We start from the raw sequence: 18344 nt of genomic DNA on the forward strand, positions 1-18344 counted from the left end.
CTCTCTGTCTTTTTCTCAATTTTCTGGCTCACATTTTGCAGGCTACTTAGGAATGGCAATTTGAACACGACCCGATGGGGACCCAATCCCCCAACCCCGATTAGAATGATTTTTTCCCGAAAAATACCCCCGTGGGAACGGGGATGGTATTCGAAATTAAATCCCCGATTAGTTTTGGGCCGGGGACGATGATCAGTGTTCAAGCCCCGACCCCGGCCCTAGCCCAGTCCCCGTCCCTGTCCCCGAATTTCCCCGAAGTAAAATTACTATTTTACCCCTCTATATATATAAACCAACCCTTTCACTCACACAGCACTGTGCACCTCACACTCACTCATTACCGCCTCTCATCTCTCTCTCTCTCTCTCTCTCTCTCTCTCTCTCTCTCTCTCTAAAACCCTTCGCCGATCTCCATCATCCCATCACCGCCGATCTCCCTCCTCTCCCTCTTCCCATCACCGCCGAGATCTGAGTTCACTTTCCCCGACCTCCGTCACTATCTCTGACCGCCGATTGAGCCACCCCAACTCCACCCCGAAGTGATATATTTTTTTTTTCAATTTATAGCTGCAGAACTACTTCGTGAGATCTCGGTGATGAAGATGGTGAAGCATCCTAACATTGTCCTAATTAAGATCTACTCTGCCATGGAGACTAAGATCTACTTCTACTCTTCCATGGTTCCAAGACTTTTTTGAACAGATCTCTGTGTGTGTATGTGTGTGTGTGTGGATTCAGATCTAATTTTGTTTTTTTTTTAACAAATCTAAATTTTCTAATATTTTTTTTTTGGATTCAAATTTTCATTCTCTGATAATCTGGATCTTTAGATTTATATATATATACATGAATTCAAATAAGATCTGATTTTTTTTTTAACATGTCTAAATTTTTAAATGTTTTTTTTTTTTTTTTGGATTCAGATCTTCATTCTCTGATTCGGATCTTTATTCTCTGATTATTTTTGTTTTTTTGGCTGGGGAATTTTCAGGGTCGAGGAACCTCGATCCCCGTTAGGAGACGGGAGTGGGGACAGTGATAGGTTCCCAGTCGGGGATCGGGAACGGGGACGGGAATGGGGAAATTTGCACCATCAGGGATTGGGGACAGGGGTGTGATCCTCGGCCCCGCCCCGCCCCGTTGTCATTCCTACTGCTACTATAGCATTACACTAAATTGACATCCTCACATGCACTGCATGTGCACTGCCTTCTAGTAATGCTCAAACAGTGCTTATGTTGTTTCCTTATGGAGTACCATTCATGGTGGTGGACCCAGAAATTGTTATTTAGATTTTTGAGGGGCCAAAGTAAAATTATTTAGATTTTGGAGGGACCAAAATATTATCCTTTCATAAATTTTCAAAATTGCATGGAACTAACCTAATTTTTCCACTACTGAGTACTATCATATTTTATGTTTAATTAATTTTGTTGAAGGTTCTCATTTTCAATCAATTTGTTCTAGAACGAAGATAAATCCAAGTGTTAAGCTAAAGCTCAAGAATTTTTTTCTATTAATACCTTTCTCTGTTATTAGAATCTTATGATTCGCAATTTTTGCAAAATCAATACAAATCTATGGGTGAATTTATTTTAAAAGTGAATCTCTAATGAATCGTACGATTCACAATCGATTCATGATTTGATTTACTTTTTACGATTCATGCAATTTTGAAATTATTGTGTCTGACATATTTTCAACTCTTTTTTTCTCCATCTTTTTAATGAAAATGACTACACTACGAGAAAAGGTGCCTATAATGGCGCTTCAATCAAGACGTTTTATAAAATGCCGTGTTATATCTTAATAGTCAACGCGTTTTTCAAGGTGTGATGAATGTTGATGATATGAATGAGCCAAGTCTGTTTAACGTAACAGAACACTTAACCCCATTTCAATTACCAAAAGTGACACAATCTCTCATGAACTGCTTTTCTCTCTCTCGCGATTAATATCGATCTCTATCACTATAGCTGTTCTTCATCAAACTCTCTCTCTCTCTCTCTCTCTCTCTCTCTCTCTCTCTCACACACACACACACACACACACACACACACACATCACAGATCCGAAATTGAACAATAAAGTCGATCTAATCTGATCGAAATTCGAACTCGATCTGATCTGATCTGATCTCTCTTGCATTTTGTTAGATCTGTTCTTGCTCTAGCTTTTCTTCATCGAACTCGAACTCGATCTCTCTCGCAAATTGCAGATCTGAAATCGAACAAGAAAGTCAATCTAATCTGATCAAAATCCGAACTCGATCTGATTTGATCTCTCTCGCATTGTGTTAGATCTACTGATTAACAAGGTTTCAAGGAAGTCGTTTTTATTTTGCTTTTCATTAACAAGTATTAATCGGTGTTTGATTTCTTTGTAGGTAGCGATGAAGTGTAGAGATTAGTTACATGAACTAGTAAAGAAAGAGATAGAGAATAAGGATTCGAGTACAGAGGAGTGGAAGATCGCGATGGAGAGAAGCTTCAATCGCATGGACATCCTGATAAGATCATCGTTGCCAACTGCGGAGATTCCAAAGCTTTATTGTGCCACAACAGCAAGGCCATCCATCTCTCAACCAATCACAAGGTTAGCTCTCGTTGATTGCTAACGGGTGGTCTTGGTTTATTGTTATTATGATTTTCGTTTGTTTATACGAAATTACGGTTTTGTCCTAATTTGTAAATCTGGTGTTTGGATTGAAGCCTGATCGGACAGATGAGCTGAGTAGGATCCAAGCCGCCGGAAGGCGGGTTATATACTGGGACGGCCCACGGGTTCTCGGTGTTGATTATTATTGTTTAATATTATTCAATACTGATTTGTAAATATGGTGTTGTTTGTTTTTGTTCATGTAATCGATCTCTGTGAATCTGCTTTATAACTGCAAGCATTAGTTCCAATTCATTCCAGATAACTTAACCTATATCCCAAGTTCCTAACTTCAATATGTCTTGCTAACAAGTGTGCACACCAAAGAGGAAAAAAAAGAAGCTTCTATTTCTTTTTTTTCCCTTTCTCTTCCCAAAGCACTCCTCAAATCCTTTATTTAAGCACAACCCCAATGTTATGATACTTGGTAGAGTTATTGAGCGATTACTTTTTTCCCCATTTCTTATGACTTGTAGGTTCCATTTTGCCCAATGGTTGGATCAGAAGTGTGTTATTCAGAAATGAAGAAAACTGAGGTTTTAATGAAAAATTTTCGTCGTGCAATTGGTCTACACATCAAGGAAAATAAGAAAGTTTATGAAGGAAAGGCAAGTTGCCCTTATCTATTTTTATCAATCGTAGTTTATTTTGTCCAAGGATCTTGTGACCTTTTGTATATTATTGTCCTTACGGTTTTGGTTCCACTTCTGATGTGTTTTGGTTGTATTATTTTCTAGGTGATTGAAGTTTATGAATGTACTATTGAATGATTATATGTTTATTTCAATTGTAGTGGATATAATTGCTATTGAAATTTTGGTTATCGAAATGGGCTTGTTTTGGAATTGTTAGGTTAAGCCCAAGGGTGTGACTATGACTTTATCTATGCTGGTGTAGTTGGATCTTTATCTGTTGTTGGAGTTGGTAGAAAAAGCACGGGCCAAGCAACTTCAGCCCCATGAGTACAATTCAGGTTTTTAATATTTTGTTTTTGTAAACTTGACTGCAAACATGTCTCTAATACTAAGTCAAAAAGGAAAATGAAAAGATAAGTCAAATGTGGCTCAAAATGAGTGATTGCATGGTATCTCTTATTTCCATATTAACCACCATCTCTATACTGCTACAGTGTCGTACATTATATAACCTGCAATTCACAAATAATTCTTAAATTTAACTTTATTTACTAGGAAAACACAATTATCAAACATCTGGGTGTCTTCCTGCTAATCATTAATGAATATGTTTAGTTGACATTAGCTGGGTCAGGGTGACGACACATTTTCAGTTCATGATTAAGACCTCAGTTGTGGATTTTCAGAAGAGAGAGAAAGGGCTAAAATGTTGTGACATTGCTGGCAAAGTTGCTTGTATGAAATTTCTTATTGATAAAAACTCTCTTCAAGTTCGAAGCATTACCTTATAAAGAATTTAGGATAAAACCCATTTATTTTCCTCTCCACATGTTTCCTTTTCCAAAGAGTAAAAGTCAAGGGCAGAGCCAGGACTCCTTCACCCGGGGGGGGGGGGAGGGGGAATTTTGCTCGACAGATGGTAGGTCGGACATGGTTTTAATAGATTAAATAATCATTAAAACATTATTTAATATAGGCCAGTTAACCTAGTCGAAAATTTTAGGAGAGGAGTCTCAATATAGACATATTACTCACTTCTCATAAGTCTATGTAATTATTTGAATATTAGTCAATGTTCTTAGGCTCATAAAGCTTCGCAAGTGGTTTAATTAAAAAAAAACTAAAGGAAACCACATAAAAAATCAATCTATTTTCTCTAACAAAATTTAATTGCTTTTAGCAAATGTTTTTTTGTTTGTTGGTTGGTTTGTTTGTTTAATATGATTTCACATTAATCAAACCAAACCAAATCAAACCAAACCAAGCCTTAAGTCCCATCAAATGGGGTCGGCAACATGAATCCTTTTTCTCCACGCGGCCCTATCAAAGACCATTTCATTAGTCAAATTAAGGAGATCCATATCTCTATTTACAACGCTAACTGTAGACACCCCATTTTTTACCGCCCTTAAGGCTTGGGCGCTATTGATTGTTTACTTGGTGGTGAAAGTTGTGCAATGCAAATGCTCGATTTCTTCGGCAAGAAAAGAGTCAAACCCTAACCTCACACCCCATTTTGGACCAAAGCTATTTTGGATGGTTTTTAGACCTTAAAACCCTCTCTTTCAAAATATTTTTGAAAAGAAGTTTCTACGATGTTCTGAGACTCGTATTTTGTCAAATGTTGCGCTTTTCAGTAAACCGAGCAAGGACAAAGTGAAAATGAATGAAAGAGAAATGAACTCTTTGAAAAATCTTTCAAAACACCTTGCTTAGGGGTTTGGAGTTGAAGAAAATTGGAGGAGAGGGAAGAAACCAAGTTAAAGAAGAAGGTGGGTATGAATCGTTAAGAAAGAGTCGAGCGGTCCTCGCTAAATCAGGCATATCTGTCTATACACTTGGATTTAAGCTATAAGGCCACCACCATTGGAAAGAAGACTTCTGGGGCTTCATTTTACACTCAAGAATCTCCTAAAGACGAGTCCGGATGGGGGAGATATGATTGGTTGAAGTTGGGCATCATTCTGGTTGGACCGAAACTGAGCAGCCTTCACTAAAAGAGGTATATCTCTTAGCACACATGGAATTTTGATGTAAGGCTTCCATAATTGGAAATAAGACTTCCGGGGCTACAGTTTAGGCTCAAGAATGACCTGAAAAGGAGTCCAGATGAAGGAGTTAGGCTTGCTTCAAGTCAGGGACCAAGACTGATTTTTTCCGTCGGCCTCTATGGGAGCGCATCGGCCACAATTGGAGCTCATCGGCCATAGGTTGGCCAAAAGTGAACCTTATTGGCCACAAATAGTGGCCGGTTGGCACCAAAGATGGCCGGTCGGCCAGAAGTGTCCAAAACTCATATTTTTTGCAGATATTTCTCCTCCAGCTGTTTCCAGCTTGTGCCACCTGCCCTAGCTCAGATATTTCGACCAAAGTTGATATTTTGCTATATACGAGAGCCTTATATCTCATATTCAAGGGGTTAGAACATAGGAGGATAGATTAGAACAATTTTGGCAAAAGATTTGGGAGCCTCTCTCTCTAAAAACTCTCTAGATTTCACTATCTCTAAGGATTTTGTGCTTGAAGGCTTGCATACATCCATCTTCAACTTATCAACCCTTAAGAAGACTTGATCACCATTGGGCTGAGGTCCCTTGGAACTTGTTTTGGGCTGCTAAAGCTTGGTTTTAACTCAGAAATCTTGATGTTTTGCTGTTTGGCTTCAAAGGTAAGCACTTGTCCCTCTAAAGCTTTGTTTTGCATGCTTGTTTTACCACCTTTGCAAACTGTTTTTGGCTTGGTTTTGAACTAAAGAAAACTCTGTTTTTTAGTCCTAAAGATTATGGTTTAGGCCTATTTTGTGTTAGGGGGTTGTCTCTCCCTTTTGTTCCTTAACTTGTATAGCTTTTGAGCCATCTTTCAAGGCCTTTCAAAACAACTTTTCGTGGCCTTTTAACCACTGAAAGCCAGAGAATTTTCAGTGGTAAAAACCCTATTTTGAGGTCCCAAATAGGAGAGGGTGGTCCCCTCTCCTCTTGTCTTGCTTGCTTGTGTTGATGGCTAACCAAATGAGCATGTGTTTTTACTTCTTTATGGCTTTGTTTAGGGTCATTTTTGTGACTTCTTAGACCTGCCATAACTCTCTTTTTGGCTTGTTTGATCACTGGTTGCATGCTTCATGCACTTGTAGTGTAAATCATCTTTGCTAGCCTTGCATGCCTAATGAGTTAGCTTGTTATTCTAACATGTGCTGGCTTAGTCTCAGCCCATTTTTGGTGTTATTTTGACATGCTCTAACTCTGTTTTGAGTGGTCTTCATCACTCAAGCTTTGCTTTGTATACTTGTAGTGCAATTGTGCTAAACTGCCTGACATGTGCTATTGTTTTGGCCTCTAAATCTAGCCATTCTTAGCTTATTTCAAGCATGTTTTAGAACTCCATTTGGGCTGTTTTAGGACTATTTTGGGCTGCCTTGGTCATATGACTCATGTTTTGTATAGCTATAGTGCAAATGCCTTGACTAATCTTGAGTTTTGAGGTCCCTACCATGCTATACTTGTGATGTTTACAGGCCTTGGCATCATTTAACATGTTATTTCAGAGCACATAACATTGTCATATCCTCATGCATATCACTCTTTGATTGACTTGGAGAGTTGTGCTTTATGCCTTATTCATGGGACAATGCATGAGCATGCATCTTCTTGCTTTTAATGCTAGCATTTTGGAGCATTTTGGCCACTGTTTTGGCATACATGAGGTCTGTCCATAGGTGGTTTAAGTCCATTAAGCATTGTATTGCATGCCTCTTCTATGATGCTCTTTACTTGCTTTGATGCTTTAGCCTTCAAATATGCCATGCATGCATTATTCACATAATAGAATCTTGTGCATGCCATTAGCATTGATAGGTTGAGCATGTTGTTTGCATGTGTGTTGCATTGCATTGTGTTTGGATCGAATGTTGATCCAAACACGAGAAACGAGGGACGTTTCATACTTGAAGTGATGAAACGTGCCTCATTTCTTTGTCACCGACACCTTTGATCATGCATGATAAGGTGGAGGTTCATTGAGTCCTATGTGTTACTTGTGCATTCATCAACATTGTGCAAACTTGGCTTCTTTGGCCATCATGCATTGAGATACGTGATTGGTGGCTTGAGAGCCGAGCACTACACTCCTTTGAGCTTGAGAATGATAAGGAGTGTGGTTGCACACACATTCCCTTGTAAATACACTGTCATGCCTCTGTTTGTGCTCTGTTGCAGCAAAAGGAGAAATTGCAGGAAACAATGGCCGACCGGCCATCAAATCTGCCGATCGGCCACCAAGTCTGCCGATTGGCTATCAGAAGCAAGCGATGGTCATCAACTCTGGCCGATGGCTATCTCTCTTGGCCGACCATTCCTCAACATGTTTCTAAGGTGGGTCAGAAATATTCTAGAAGTTGGCATAATTTTTCAAAGGTACAAAAGAGTGCAAACAAAGGCATCATACGGCACGGTAGTGGATTTCCGAGCGAAACCAACCGAGCATGCATGCACCCCTCGTCACGAGGCCATTTCAGTGCTTTTGTTAACTTAGAATAAGCTGTTATTTTATTTATAAAAGTGTTGTAATTAATTAGTTAATGCGTTTAATTAATTGATTCGTTTTATAATAATTAGTTGTAGCTAGTTATTTGATTTGTGTTGTGTAATAATTAGTCTAATTAGATTATTATATTAGTTAAGTAGTTTAGCTTAGCGTAGCTAGCTTGTATTGTTATTCGGACCCTCTGTTGAGAGGGCACAAATGTTGTAATAAGTGTGCGTGTGTGTGTGAATGTCTTCCAGCCCCACGTCTTTCTCCCTTTTACTTATCCGCTTTCAGTGGTTAGATTACGGCATATTCTGATTAGCATACCTTATGCTTTGCATGCGTGCATCATTCATTCATATTGCATGCACCGGGCTTGGCGCATCATACAAACTGCATTGTATTTCAATACTAATTTGAACACATGTTATCAAGAGTTGTATTCACATGACATCTTAGAATAGCCGAGCCTATCTTAGTCGCATTTTGCATGTGTTGCATTAGGCATTCTTGACATAGTTAGGATCATGCATTGATTACTAACTAGCTTCTTTTTTGGCTCGGAGTACTAGGTAAGTTTTTACGCTTTAGCATACCGCATGAGATGTGTATGTTGCCATATATAGCATGCTTGCCATGAGGCTAACTGCTTAAGTGATTAACTGCTTGAATGTCTGTGGATGGAGGCTTGATTGCTTAAATTGGGACAATTCATCAAATGAGAGTTTTAAGCCCACTTGAGAGTGGCAAATCATGTTATTTTCTAAGCCCACTTGAGGGTGGCAAAATCCACGACTTAGCCTACTTACGAGTAACACCTTCAAACCATTTTCAAACAAACAAACATGAGATGTTTTGTTCCAATTCGAGTGATTTAGTTTATACTTGTATGTTGTGCGCATCATTTAGTAAGCTAGCTAATAAACCGGAATAAGAACACATGTGTTTTCAAAAACAACATATCATGTTAGTAAAGGTCGATCTTTGATCGGGCGAGCGGGGATGCTCATTGCATGACCTTTCCCTCTCGTACCCAATTTCCCGAGCCGAGGTAACTTTGGTGATGACGGACACGTGGCCTTAGGCACGAGTCAGAGTTTCCTAAATTTTTCAAAATAAAATATTTAGGTGGCGACTCTGAAATCTGACAAAGCAGTCCATGTTTGGCGCTTTTTTATTAAAATCGATTTTCCAAAACGATTTGCCGGATTTGGACTTTTTGGTGATTTATCAGTCTTACATTACACTTTGTGAGATTAGATTCAGAACCGTGACATGAGTCCGAACTATAGTAGCCAAGAACAACAATTCAGGCCCTCGCGCGCGGAGCAAAGTTCCGAGCGGTTTACACTAACCAACGTTAATCTAGGTCTACCCCATCCTCTAACACTTCCATCTACCATTACAGTATTGCATCTCTTCACTACTGCCTCTGTTGGTCTCCGTTGAATATGACCAAACCATCTCAATCGATTCTCTCTCAACTTATCTTCTATCGGTGTTACTCCTACCCATTCCCGAATACACTCATTCCTAATTCTATCTTGTGTAGTCTTGCCACACATCCACCTTAACATTCTCATCTCAGCCACACTCATCTTATCTACATGTTATTTTTTGGTTGCCCAACACTCTGTCCCATGCAACATCGCTGGTCTAATAGTCGTTCTATATAACTTACCTTTAAGTCTAGTGGGTATTCGTTTATCGCACAGTACTCCAGAAGCACTTCTCCACTTACACTATCCCGTCTTAATCCTATGGGTCACATCCACATCAATCTCTCCCGTTGATGTGATAATCGACCCTAAATAATGAAACTGTTCACTCTTAGGCAGTTCTTGGTTCTCAATCTTCACTTCTACTTTGCTTTCATTGTTACTGTTACTAAATTTACACATCATGTACTCTGCCTTAGTTCTGCTTATCCAGAATCCTTTAGATTCAAGAGTTTTTCTCCAAATCTCCAACTTTGTATTTCACATTAATCAAATAGACTATATTTTTAATTACCAAAAATAACAAAAAATGATTTTTACGGCGTGCAATGCACGCCGTGAAAACCCTTCTACGATGTGTCAGCGTGCCTCATATTATGACCAATCATGAAAAGTCATTCACTTTCAACGACATGCTTCGTACGCCATTAAAAACTATTTAACAGTAGATTTTGTGCATCGTACACAGTTAAAAACTATTTAACGGCAAATTTTGTGCGTTGTTGCTTTTTCTATGACTACTTTTGCACGCCGTTAATTGGTGAAACAAATAACGACGATACTTGCACGCTGTAAAATATGTAATATAACGACTTAGGGGTTGTTTGGGATGATCTAAATAAGTGCATTTTTTGACTTTTTATAAAATATGAGTTGGGTTTGAAGTGATGTGTTAGAGAGGTGATGTGATTTAAATAAGATGGTGTAACTTAAATAGGATAGTGACTTTTTGACTTTTTGTCTTTTTCAAGACATGCCAAACTTGACCTTATTATGCCTGTCGTAGAATATGCAGTTTTTTTATTATTTTATTTTTAAATTTAGCAGGTTCTATTTGGCTAATTTTGTACAATCTAATAAATATTACAAACAAGCATCACAAAACATCAATTAACTGCTAAAATATTGTTTGAAACATAAAAAAAAAAAAAAACTATATCCATAAATTATAAACATTCAACAATAGTCTATACATTTCAAACATTCGAAAACTATATCCTTAAGTTCTAAATTGTACAAAAAGTTTAAACCATCCAAAACTATGCATATCTAACTTTCTGAAAATATCGACAACTATTAAGAGATTATCTAAAACTACTGACAACAGTTCCTATAACAGTTATAACTACAGCTGTAGCAAATCCACTTGCTCCTATCACAGGGATGAGGGTGCCCAATGTATGTGTTAAGGCACCTAAACCCGCGGTAATAGCTAGAGTAACTAACCCTGATGTATTTCTTGTCTGCGTGAGAAAGGAAACTTCACATAAGTACAAAAACCAACGGCTCAGGGATTAAAATATTTCTTGAGGTATTAAAAAATGATCAAGAAATTTTAAAACATCAACAAAACATTTCCAAAATTAATAAGATAATTCAATGGCCCCATAAAAAGCAATGTCATAATGAAAAATTAGCAAAAATTCAAAATCTCAATAGTCTCAACGTATATACAAATAAAATCCACATAAAACAAAATCTTTTTTTTCATACCTCAAATGAAATTACCTCTAATGAAGTTACCTCTTTTGTTGCAAGGGAAATGAGTAGGAATCTTCAAAAAAATCATTAAGTTTGTACAGAAAAATATAGTTTGCTACTAAATCTAGGCCATAAGAAGCTTAAGAGAAAATAAATTTAAAAAGAGGAAGATATAATTAATCTACTTCAATGCAGCACCGACTTGGGACTTGCATAATTATGTTATAAGATCTCTATGTATGAGGTTTAGGTTTGTATAGGTTTTATCCCTTACTATTGTAAGTTCCAAACTAAAGAGTCCAAGTCAAATTAGAGTATTACTTACAAGTTTAAAAAGAAACTTTCAATCCATTATAGAAGAAATGTAGGTAAATTTTAGTAGCTTTAGGCACTTTTTGGGACAATGTGATATAATTCTATCTGAGTACTTAGTAACAAATACATAAGATAAGGAACTATAGGAATAATCCCTACGCTAATCTTTTTTTTCTTCTCCAATTTTTCACTAGTATCTAATTCAATCACAAGCTATTACTAATTCCATTGACTCTTGAACCTTATAGCCTACTTCCTCATATTATATGCCTTTTCTCTAATAATTCAACCCTAAAAAGTATGCCACTTGAAAAAACTAACAATATTCATAAATAACATAGTTGCTTCATCCATACCATTTATAATCTACAAGCCACATCCTCCTAGTGTTTCCAAAAACCGACCGCCACAATTATGTAAGGGCATGTTTGATTGGGTGGATTAGAGCATGGGATTGAGATTACTAATCCGTGAGCCCAATTATTCTATGTTTGTTTTAATATTTTGGTTTAGGATTATTAATCCAATGGATAATTAATCCAACAAATTTATAGGATTATTAGTAATGGGGTAGGGATAGGATTATTAATCCAATGGATATTAATTCAATTGGATAGTGAATACTACACTAATTTAATAGGATTATTAATACTTCACTATTAGTCTTGTGAATCAAACATGACCTAAGAGTATTAGTGGCTCCACCACTCCAAAAGGGATGTATTAACCTCACTTGCAGAAAATCAATGAACCTATCACGGGTATGACAATAATATAGGAGACAAATGTATATGCAAATGCAAGAACATGCAGTCATCATTAGGGAATTTCAACCTATCAAAGGAATAATAACAATTAAGAAGATGTAAATATATGAAATGTTTGAGTATGGAGATATATGCAATCATAATTAATAATTCCAGCTAATCTGAGATGCTGGAATAAAAGACTTGTTCCAATTAGTAAAAGTTCATTATCTTGAACTCATTAATAGCCTCTTAAATGTAGTTCAAGGCAACAATGACCCATTGTGTTTTATTTTGTGAAACATTTCAGGGCAACATTTACAAATAGCCTCTGACTTTGGCCGAATCATCCAATCATATGAGATTATATGATAATTAAACAACCTTATAATTAGGCAGAGTACATATATTGAGCAATGCTTTATTTCACCAAATTCCTGAGGATCCATTTTCAAGATCTAAGATACACCTAGAGCATTTGTTCCAACCTAAAGCATAAACACCTGAATACCTAAATCTCACGCAAAACTCAGGCCTTCCTTCAAGCCCAAAGGACCAAGGTAAAATGCCACCATAATTGCCATTACTAAACCTGGGAAGCATACTTAGTCCAGCCATCTAAATCATGGACTTCTCACAATGTGATAAATTTGCTCTCAAATGGTTTTGCTGCCATGAATGATATAAAGTGACTGTTCAATATCCAGAATATATATATATATATATAATATGACATAATATATAAATTGCAATTTATAGGGCAAAGAGAGAGAACCACAGCTGCGAATTTGTCAACAGAAAAAAGAAGAAGCTGAAATTCTTGGGGGAAAAACAATGAACCATAACCATAACTACCTAACTTGACTATAATTGTCTAACTAAACCATATAGTTAACCTTTAACAAACTAACAGCTAATTTGCAACTTGCTTTGCAATTCACACGTGCTTGAAATGAGAGAGAGACTTCAGCTGATGAGAGGGCTGCAGCTGATGCTGCAGCTACTGTAGCATTAGCAGCTGTGTCTGTTCTGAGCTGCAGCCTTGGCTGTGGCTGTGGCTACTAGCTGCTGAGGTGTGGCCTTGGTTGCTGGACTATGGCCTTGGCTGCAACTGGCTGTTCTGCCTTATCACTGTGGCCTTGGCTGCAGCTGGCTAGTTTTCACTACCTTGACTGCTGTGGCTGTGGCTGTGGCTGTGGCTGTGGCTGTGGCTATGGCTGTGGCTGTGACTGGCTGTTGTGGCTGCTCTGCATCACACACAAGGATACCAAATAGCCAATCTCACTTTAATGAGGTCACACAGCCACCCTAACCTTCACTACTTCACCCAAAAATGAGTTAGCTTACCCCATAAAGCCACACTAACCTTCACTACTTCACCCAACTCAACACAAGAAGGCTGCCCATCTCCTCTCATCTCTCCCCAAAAACCTTCATCCAATGTTCCTAAATTGGAGACCATTGTTGAAGAAGGATCCAACAAGTTTGACCTAGTGCACAACCACAAGTTGATGTATCTTCTTCATGTGGTTCTTTCTATTGTTTCCTACATATTGATAGACAAATACATCATTGCTTGAATTGTAGTCCTTTTCACACATATCATATTGATAGACAAATACATCATTGCTTGATGGACAAAGAACCCCTTTGTTGTTCTGCCTCAAAACAATCCCAACCGTTTGATCATTTGATAACCTAGAGACATGATCTAATTGCTATGAATATTTTGGGATAGCAAGACAGAGGAGGTGAGATATGTGTGTCTATGAATTTGGTTGAGATTGTACCTGCCCTTTCAAATATCTCCAAAGACATTCATTCTATAAAAATAGACACATTTCTTGAAGAAAAGGTCTAACTAGTTTGATGTTGTGCACATCATGTTTCTGTGATCTTGTGTTTCTATCTTTTCTCTGTATAGCTAAATAGATATGTTCTTAATTGATGTCAACAAGATTGTACAAGGGATAAGAGAGATGTGAGCTGCTAGAAAATTAGATATGGAGAAGTGTACTAACAGATTATATGCCCCCACAAGGGTTAGGTGTTTCTAAAGATAGCATCTTAAAAATAAAAATAAAAATAAAAAATCTCATTCTATTCATAAATATATATAGCAATAAAAAAACTTCAGTTTTAATAAAGTAACATACAATTAATCATAAACAAGATTAAACTAGAATAAGGCTGCAAAGACAAAATCAAAAACTTCTTGAGAGCAGTGCAAACAAGTTAACGGGAAAGCTTAACAGCTTCTTTAGGCACAAAAAATATTTTACACAAAATCAAGTTGTCAATGGAGTCTAAAATGCAATATGAAGCAAGGGATGATATCAACAAAGCTCACTTTTTCTTTCCTCCCGTCAGCAAAACAAGATTAAGACAGTCAATATGTATGTAAATAGCATTCTATTGAAAAGCAATCCAAGCAAAGTTGAAAAGCACAAATTAGATGTGCTGGTTATCAAAGAAATATCACCCTAACACGCGACAAAACCAACCCAACTCCATAAGTTTTCAACCTTCCAAGAACCATCTACACCATAATCTCTGAAGAAGCCTACAAAAATGAAGCCATAATTAACAACACTACTCCATTCATTTATACAAGTAAATTTCCTTGCACCTTGAAGAAAAAAATTATTATGTCTCTTTAATTAGCTTTGAGGGGATTGCTAAAAGAAATTATCTTCACGGTAAAAAGTAACTTTTTCCAAGCAAATTTTTTTCGACAAAATAGAGTGTCAACTTGCCTATCTGCTACAAAGAGAAACCAAGAGGACCAAGATATTGTGGGGGCATCGGCATGGATTCTCTTGTCATTGTGTGGTGTGTTGTCATCTATGAAAAGAGCAGTTTGAAGTCAAGTCAATGTTTCTTTTCCATTACTTCAGTGCATTCTCTAACAAAACGACATCATGTTCTGTAAGATTTTGTTTTCCTTTTAAAATTCAATGATTGATTATAACAAAATATGATTTAACAATTTTCACAACTTAAAAAAAAATGCATAACAAAGTACATATAGTGCATCCAAGTTAGACATGTTTCAACTTAATTCTGTTAGCTCAATAATTCATCTGATTTTAAATTAAAATGTCCAAATAAGCATAATTTACAACAGTAAATACTTACCAAATCATCATAATTAGCCCCCAAAAATAATTTTTTTTACAGGAATCAGACCATCAATTTTCACCAAATCAACACTACCAAGTTCACATACTACTTCAATCTCTTAGTCATATCTTATAATCAAGTAAAACACAAGTAGAACTTAGAATTTGCATTATCAATGCAAAAACGTGTGCACAGCAGTAGATATATAAACAATAAATGCATAGGTCACCAGTATAATCAATGTCGCGATAGCATGAACCGTCGATTTGCTGCCACAAGACAGAGTGGAACATATACCCCTTGTTTGCTGTGCTCTATAAAGGAACATAGTCTATGTCTGATAGACAAAAGAAAAGTTAAAATGAACAGCATTTTCTAGTAAAATAAATTATGAATGGAAAAGAAAATTAAGGTAGGCTCTTTGACAAGCAGATTAGCCAGTGATTAATGAAAAACACTGCAGCAAACATCAACTGTGGGGCAAAAAATTGATTACAAAATATTATTATGAACAATATAAAGCATACCTGCAAGAGTGCAATGATAGTACCAAAAGAGTTCGACAAAAGTGGAGCCAAATCTAGAAATAATTCTCTCTTCTAAACATATAAACAAAGACAAACACAAGGCATGAGTAAAAAGGCATAGTACAAAACAATTTTCTCTTCTTTCTAGATTTTTTCCCCTTCTTGGTAAGGTACAAGAGGAAGGGGAAAAGTTGACACAGTAGAGACATAAGTAACAAGGCATAGTACAAAACAAAAGTTAGGCACTGGTAAGTAGTATATAAGGTGGCTTCACACATTCTTTTATAAATGTATAGTATGTGAATATATACCAACATATGAATTTTGTGAAACCATCTAGAAGGGGAAGGGAGGGGAAAAATAAAAGAAAACAGCAAAGAATTTTTAAAAAAATAACAATACAAAGGAAGTTCTTCAATAATTGTAATTTATCAAATTAAGAATCGAAAGAACACAAATTAACTAATCAAAGACCTTACAAAGGTCAATGTTTCTCCCCCACTTTCATTCCCATTGCCAAACTCTCTTTTAACTTTATATTTATAATTTGTATGAATGCCAACAAAAACACATGTCCTTCCATGTTTATCCCCTGTTCATTTCATTCCCAAACTATTTCACTCTATATTAATAATTTGTATGAATGGCAACCCAAAAAAAAAAAAAATTTCCTTTTGCTTCTTATAGAAAGAAAAATAAAAATGATACACAAATATAATTGTTAATGCATTTTAATGTTTGACTATCTATAAGGTGTATAATTGTTAATACCACATGAGTGCTTTGAGAGTATTCTATAACTACCTCTAAAAGTGGGGAAAAAAAAAAAGGAATAGCGCCTTTCAGTCCACAATTCAGGAGGCAGACCAAAAAAATAAAATAAAACCTCTGGAAGAAATTTAACTGAAGGAGAATGAAAAAAAGAGACTGCACAGGGCGTTAAAAGTGGAGATCATTGATCCATCTTTCAACACTCTCACTTAACTGCCAAACTTCACACAAAATCTTTTCTTAAATACCAAACAAACAAAAAGAAAAATCTTTCCTTCAATTTAACTAATCTTCTTCATTCATCAAACTGTGGCATCGCATTCTGCACCCAAATGCTAGCAAATTTAAAAACAAACATTGGTAAAAGATTTCATTATGAGATTATTTAATCCTATCCTGCTGTTATCTTTGAATCAAATGTGGGACTTAGTTCAGTAGTACAATATGAAAAACACTGAAGAAACAAAAACATACCGGATTGAGCCTATGACAATGCCTGATCCATTCACAGTCAAGAGGCACAACCAAAGGGCCTTCTGGAAACTGAGACTCGGTATGTATGTTTACCCAAAATAACAATCAATTTAAACTTTCATTCTCTCGTGTTAAATCTTCAATACAACCACAAACCCAGAAAATTCCGATTCCAACAGATCTTAGACCCAAAATTCCCAATTCACAAACGTTTGTTCATCGAAATTGTACAATAATTAGCAAAGAAACACAAATTGAGGACTTAATTGCACAACAATTAATCCAAATTCAAAACTCAAACACAACTCAAAGTCGAAGAGAGAAGAAGAAAGAGGAAGACTCACTTAGCTAGGTCGCCGAGCTGACGCAAGACGCCAACGAGACCGGCCATGGGTACTTTTTACTTTTGCAATTCTTGAAGGCATGTATGTAATTTTGGTAAAAAATATCAGAAAATAGAGAAGAAAACAGAAACCCATAAAAAAAAATCAAAAATTGAAACTTGAGGGAAATGGGTAGTAGTTACTTTTACAATTCTGAAGGCTAAGGACTCCAAAGCAAGTGAATGAATTAGCGATGACAGAGAGATCAGAGTTGATGACGCTAGGGTAGAAGGACCTGGAGATTGACTGAGAGAGATCGAGCTCATGGAGGCGAGTGAAGCGAGCGGCCATATTGCGAAGCATGTGGGGTCCGGCACGGGCGGCGAGCTTACGCCGCTCAGTGCTTTGCAAATGGAGTCACCACTTGCAGACGAGTCAGAGATGCAGACGAAGGTTTGCTAAGGAGGGAGGAGCAGCGACGGCGGTGAGGAGAGTGGGTGTCGACGAAAATGAAGAGGCAAAGTTGCTGCGGAAGAGGCAAAGTTGATGTTGTGGTCGTGGTGGAGAAGTGAGAGAGAAGGAGACAGATAGATGAGGTAGGGCACAGATTGTGTTAGGATGAAATAGTTAGGGCTTTTGTTGTTTCCCTTTTTTTTATTTTTTTATTTTTATTTTTTTAGTGTTTGGCGTTCAAAATTTTCATATTGGGGCTACTGTTTTTTGTCTGTACCTTTCACGGCAGCAATTCTGTGTCGTCATACTTTTAACGACAGTTGTGTGTGTCATAAAAAGTAGAATACTTTAACGGCAGATGTTGTGTGAGCTGTGAAAAGTGCAATACTTTTCATGGCTGGAATATGTGTCGTGTGTAGTTGATGTATTAACGGCAATAAAAAAGTGCAATAAAAAAATAGACTATATTTCTTATTTGTTAAATTATTAGAAGTTTGTTTTTTAATAGGTGATTACTAATAGCTTCTTAATAGAAGGCCGAGTTAATTTTTTGGAGACCATTATATGAGAGATTAAAGTCTTGTTTGGTTTGTGTTTC

General features: G+C 36.8%; 1 long non-coding RNA gene and 1 pseudogene across 4 annotated transcripts; both read right to left on the bottom strand.

The window, feature by feature from the left end:
- The window catches only part of LOC145819125 (F-box/WD-40 repeat-containing protein At3g52030-like), a 237481-nt pseudogene that overhangs the window by 204424 nt on the left and 14713 nt on the right, over positions 1 to 18344 (bottom strand).
- LOC114289988 (uncharacterized) lies at positions 14311 to 17922 on the bottom strand. Of its 4 annotated transcripts, XR_014361671.1 has the most exons (6): positions 17497 to 17908; positions 17315 to 17384; positions 15726 to 15797; positions 15428 to 15535; positions 14832 to 14919; positions 14311 to 14638 (listed from the first exon to the last, which is right to left on the bottom strand). It is a non-coding gene; the product is annotated as an uncharacterized LOC114289988 (long non-coding RNA). The 4 variants fall into 4 exon arrangements; XR_014361672.1 differs by lacking the exon at positions 15726 to 15797 and having other exon boundaries at positions 17497 to 17903; XR_014361673.1 differs by lacking the exon at positions 15428 to 15535 and having other exon boundaries at positions 17497 to 17903.

Source organism: Camellia sinensis, chromosome 2 (genome assembly GCF_055761805.1).
Source record: "Camellia sinensis isolate YWXY chromosome 2, ASM5576180v1, whole genome shotgun sequence".
Classification (NCBI taxonomy): domain Eukaryota; kingdom Viridiplantae; phylum Streptophyta; class Magnoliopsida; order Ericales; family Theaceae; genus Camellia; species Camellia sinensis.